This window comes from Anabrus simplex, chromosome 6 (genome assembly GCF_040414725.1).
Source record: "Anabrus simplex isolate iqAnaSimp1 chromosome 6, ASM4041472v1, whole genome shotgun sequence".
In the NCBI taxonomy this organism is placed as follows: Eukaryota; Metazoa; Arthropoda; class Insecta; order Orthoptera; family Tettigoniidae; genus Anabrus; species Anabrus simplex.
The window spans coordinates 38,625,933-38,631,932 of NC_090270.1; positions in this window are offsets into that span (position 1 = coordinate 38,625,933).

Consider the following 6,000-nt stretch of genomic DNA (forward strand, 5'->3'; position numbering starts at 1 on the left):
CTCCCTTATGAGGCTCTTCCTCGCTACCTACATTCACCGTGACGGGTTGATCAGTTTTGGGAGGAACCTCCCCAGTTAACAATTGAGTGACCTTGCTAGATAATTCAGACATATTTTCAAGCAGCGTACTAGCTTCCTTCTTCTGAACGTCATTCAACTTCAGAGACATCAGATCATTAACTCTATTTGAAAAGTGATATAGCCTAGCTTGCACACGCTTAATTTGATTAGGAGAAGGATCATTTTCATCAAAAAAACTAACTACAGAAGCTAGCCCAGTAATATTCTCCGTGATCGTGGAAAGAGAGTCGTCAATTTCTTTCTCTCCCAAATTGGGGATGGAAATGGCCAAATCTAGGGACTCTCTAAGCTTGTTTGTGTCTACTGCAACCGTGCCTCCAGATTGTACATTTCTAATAGTCAATTCATAGATCAACTCCTCCTTGCGCAAATAGTTAAGATGGAGAACATCGCGAGGGCCGGGCATGGTGACAGAACAATTTTGAAAAACTCAAAAAATTCCAGCAACTGGGAAAATAGTTAGAGTTCGGAACAAAACAATGTTTAGCCGTCAAAAGGGGCTAAATTGAGACCCATTCAACCACGCTCTGCTACCACTTGTTACCGAGTTTTTGTGGTAGTTATGCGTGAAAGAAGGTGCGGGGTGGTGAACAGGTCTCAAGCTACTAAAGTAAAATTAATTTAAAATTTAACAAGGTTATATTTTCTTTTTTAAAAACAAGGAAATAACAAGCATGGCAGGTACAAAGTAGCAAGTCCAAAGGGTAGTTACAATATTTACAAGATTTGGGCTTCGCGCCCTAACTCCACAATGCTAGGGCAATCAGCCCAGTTTTACCCCAAACACAAGTTTCAACAGAGGGGCAGAAAACCCCATTCATGCCTAGGAGCCCTTGCTCCAAATTACACAGAAAAGCCTCCACGAGGCGTACAACACTCAATTTTCAAAAGAGCCACTCGCTCTCAAATTTAAGCCTCTCCCAGGCCACACCAAACTCCACCTTCAAGTTGTCCTCAACGGACCTAAACACAGGGGTAGAATACCCAATCTACTGAGGTCTATAAAATGAAAAGAAGGTTAATTAAATGACCTCTAAGGTAACAATTTGAGAAGAGGCGAACTTGCACTCCTAATACACTTTGATTAAGACCTACTTGGCACTAGGCCGTTAATACAAGGGCTAATCCCATACTAAAGAGGTGACTTAAGAAGAGAACAATTTGTTTTACGTTACCGAAGAATAGGTTGAGAAAAATAAGTTCACCTCAAAACAATATGAGTGGGAGCTCGAGAGGGTTAGCACTCTCTATCCCAGTATGTAGCTTTAAAAGAGAATATATGAAAGAGTAGTTACATTTAGGAAAAGGTTACATGGTGGAACGCTTAGAACCCGTCCCGAGAGTTAAACTGCTGAGCTAGCCAAGAAAAAAGGTTATTAATTGGCCATTACCTTGTTGTTGACCGCTGCCGAGGAAAGAGGCGCTTCCCGCCTCCTGCTATGTACTTTATACACTGAAAGATGGAACAGAAGTGGCCCGGAGACCCTAAAATCAGCAGTTTAAATACTCTCGCGGAAGGTTCTAGGCGTTAGGGGAATGAGAATACCCTCCCACGAGGATTTTATTGGTTCATCAATAAACCCCCTACACAATACTAAGAAGAAACACATAATTGGTGGAAAATTAATTTAAGAAATTCGGGATAGGCTAGATTTAAAACAAGGGGAAAGGAGGGGTTAATATTGCCAACTAAACCAATGACTGAAAAAAATTTAGCAAACACAAACATTTGAAATAAAAATTTCTCCAACAAAATAGTTCTTTGACTTCGCACTAGGGTGCACTATTGTTGATCTTCAGTAGTGTCCTCTAGAAGAGAAAGTTCATACTTCTTACTTCAAGCGAAACAAAAACACATCAAAAATGACACAGTTCAAAAACTCAAAATTTTCCACGTGGTGACATCTTCTGAGAAAGTAGAGAATTAATAGCGTAGATAAAGTTCAGACTTCCTCCAGCAGAGGAGTTTCAACAGGCACAAATTTTAAATTAGCGGCGTGGAGGTGTACCGCCCGGTACAATTATTATTATTGTTGTTATTATTATTATTATATGCATGAATGTAAGGGCTCAGCTAAGAGCCCCGTGGTCGCCAACCCACGCTCCATAGTTAGGAGCTACTGGCGCCCCTTTCACTCGCCTCTTATGACAGGTAGAGGATACCGTGGGTGTTATACTTTTGCACTACCCACAGGGAGAAATCAATTTGTTTTGTGACTACGAGGCCCTTAGCTGAGCCTTTACATTGCTTTCACTTACTTGTGTCAGGCTCTCACCTATTCTAGCCCATCTGACCTCCCTGGTCAACACTTCTTCTTTCTCCGACCGCGACGGCATTAGCTCATTCGAGGCCTAGGAAGTTTTTCATTTCCACGCACTTTATGACCTTTATCTTTCTTTGGCCGATACCTTAATTTTTTCTAAGTATTGGACCCCTTCCATTTGTTTTCTTCTGATTAATGTTAATAGGGGATGGGTTTCCAATTGTACTTCCTCGTAAAACAATAATCTCCACCGCCACTTTGTACTATATAGCTGCATGGGTTATCAATAAACTAGTTAAGAGTAGCTAGGAACATCACTCTTGTTGCATATGTGCAGAGTATTTTTGCCGTAGAAGCCAAAGAAATACCTCATAAATGGATAACAACAGTTACCATACATAATTTAATGTACTCAAGTCAAGAGGCATTCTGTGCTTGTCAACATACTGGGGTAACCTTTTAGAAACGCAGTATCGGTAATTATTTTCTTAATAAAGAAAACGCTGAAGGTAATTTATTACAACTGTCTTTTGGTACTTTAAGTACAGTACTTCAAGTTCAGTATTTCATGTACCGGTAATCATAATATGACACAGGTACTATAGAGATTTCTATGTTTCTGTCAATAAGATTATGTATTTGACAGATGATATTAATAAGAAACACAGTAAGACCAAGTTGTAAGGAAGAAAAAGAGTAGGGCATGAGTTTTTCTGTTGATTATCGTTTCTCAAAAAAATGCCAGGCGCTGTTAATAATCTTCCTATTCAAATAGCTGTGAATGTATTCATATCATTTAATTGTTATACAGTTATATATACATGAACAGTAGGTGCCCAATTAAATTCTTTATGAAAAATAGTGGGATTTTTTTTTTATTTCAATGTGTGGTAGCAAAATCCTCTAAATTCGAATACACTTGCCATTAGTTACGTTCGCTTAAAGACCCAATATGGCGGCTCCATGAGAAGCATTCGTGACTTGACCTCCCTAGACAGACCTTGAAGCCGGAAACTGGACGCACCGCCATCTTACGTCACTATACATTGACTTTAATATGCATGTTACTAAGTTACGTGCATTTTTGTTTTGTGTTTTTTAAGTACATATCATATTAATTTTTCGGAAATCTACTGTGTGACAGAATGTGTAAATGTACACATGCCGCCTACTTTTTAATGCAATTAAATTTACTATTAACGATGCCTAATTCACTTCCATCCGGTATATATTATTGCTGCCGTTAGCCCCTTGTGTTGGATTGGTGCATGGGGTCTAATAATAATAATAATAATAATAATAATAATAATAATAATAATAATAATAATAATAATAATAATAATAATAATAATAATAATAATAATAATAATAATAATAATAATAATAATAATAATAATAATAATAATCTTACTACAACATTTGGTTACACATGAAGTTCTTGTTTTGCTCATGTTAATAATTGAATAACAGCGGTCTCGGTCTCTTCTAATCTTTAAAGATACACTAGGCCTATAAGGATGACAAAATTACTGCTAAAATTAGAGTAAAAGGATTGGCAAGCTTGCATCAATCGAAATACGGTGTTAGGTTTATTAGCGCAGAATATTATTGAATATATCTCTGGATTTGAGTTAAAAACGTTAGCCAGTTCTCTGCAATGTGATACTTGTAAGGAAGCTGTTGTAAAAAACGAAAAACGGTTGAGGCGCTTGTCTTCTGACTCCATCTTGGCAAGTTCCATCCTGGCCCAGTCCCGTGGTATTTAAAGGTGTCGGTATTCAAATATGTAAGCCTTGTGTCGGTATATTTACTGACACGTAATCCTGCGGGACAAAATTCCAGCACATCAGCGTCTCCAAAACCGAAAAAGTAGTTAGTGGGACGTGAAATAAATAACATTAAACATCATTATTATTATTATTATTATTATTATTATTATTATTATTATTATTATTATTATTATTATTATTATTATTATTATTATTATTATTATTCATATCTCTCCAGAATGTAGGCAATCTGTATGTTCCTACGAAAGATGTTCATGTGTGCAAACTTACTGGCATATATTTTGGAGAGAATAAATGTAGGCAATGGATTAAGCTCAGTCATGAAAAGGAACATATCAAATGAAATCACAGCTCAGTTGTATGTAACATTTTTTTTGTAAGCTCACATACTTTAGACCTAAACTCAAAGGACACGCACGTTTATCGCCTCATTAGTGTAATTTCATCATTATACCTGAAAATACGTGGGAGAGCCCGCCTGGTGGCCATGATCGGCCTGTTCGAGTCCCATTGATCGAAAAATCTCACCATCAGAATGTTGCTCGGCAGGGTGGGAGAGGTGGTGGTATACAATTTCTAATCAGTAAGTTGCGTGACAAAAACTTGGATTAAATTCCAATCCTCTCCGCAATACTGATATGGAGTGATGGCATATCACGCTGTCCGTTGGATATCTATATATCTGGTAGCATATCGAAGGTGTCTTTCAGATTTTCATTTAATATGCCGTCCAGTCCTCCAGCTTTCTTATCCTTTAAACTGAGTATTATTGCTTTAAATTCGTCCTGTGTTGTCGGCTCGGACACTGCTTCCGTGTTCTCACGAAATGGGAGAGCTATTTGAAAATGTTTTGGATTTAAAGTCTTAGAGAAATGTTGTTCTCATGATGCCATTGGGAGGTCCTTTCTTTCCTTTAAGGGGTCCCTATGAGCATCCCTAGCTTACGTAAGAGGCTGGTTTTCAAGGAATAGAACTTTTTTTCTTCGTGACTGTTATTTTATATTCCTTCTCTTCGCCGCATCTTCTACCAGGATGTAATTACTATCCGATTGTCTTGTTTTTTGCAGACGTTCTAAAGTATCTCCTTAAGGTCGTAGCATTCCTCATCGAACCACATATTTGCAGTTGTTGGAAGTCTTTTTAGTTGGGCTTCTTTAATGAGATTCAGCGTCATGTCCAGCGCTAGGTCGGTGAGGCCCTCCTCAATAATTGCTGGGATTTTCTCCAGGCTGCTCTTCTTCTTTAAGATTTCCTCTTGTTTTTCCAAAGTCAGTAGATACTGAAATTGGAATGTGCTTTCTTAACGTGGCCACTGGGTCTTGGTACATAACTTCTCGAGCAACTATTTTACAGCATTCGCTTTTAACAAAAGCTAGGTCAATAGTACTTTTCCCATTGGGACTAATGTAGGTAACTTCTTCCGTTCTATTAATCACTGTTTATCCTTCATCATATAGAAGGTGAAGGATAAGTCTGGATTTGTGACCGAGTCTATCGATTCTACAGTTGACATCACCGCCCAGGACCACGTTTTGGTCTTTTTTCGATAATGTAATGGCTTTCGCTATATGTTCAATTACATCATCTACCTTCGTAGCCGGGCTTATGAAGAGACCTATAATAGTAATTTTGTTTGTTCTGATAAGTATCATGCTTTATTCTGTGTGGACTTCCTTTACAGCACCTATGTTGATTTTGTGGAATATGCTGACTCCACCTTCCGATCTTCCACTTTCTTTTGAAGTGGCTAGGACATGCTTGCTGTACAGATATGGTATGCTGATTTGCTCTGTAAGGAAGGTTTCAGTTGCTATGATTATAATGAACAGGCACCAAAAGCTATCTGGAATTAGCAAGATAAGTGA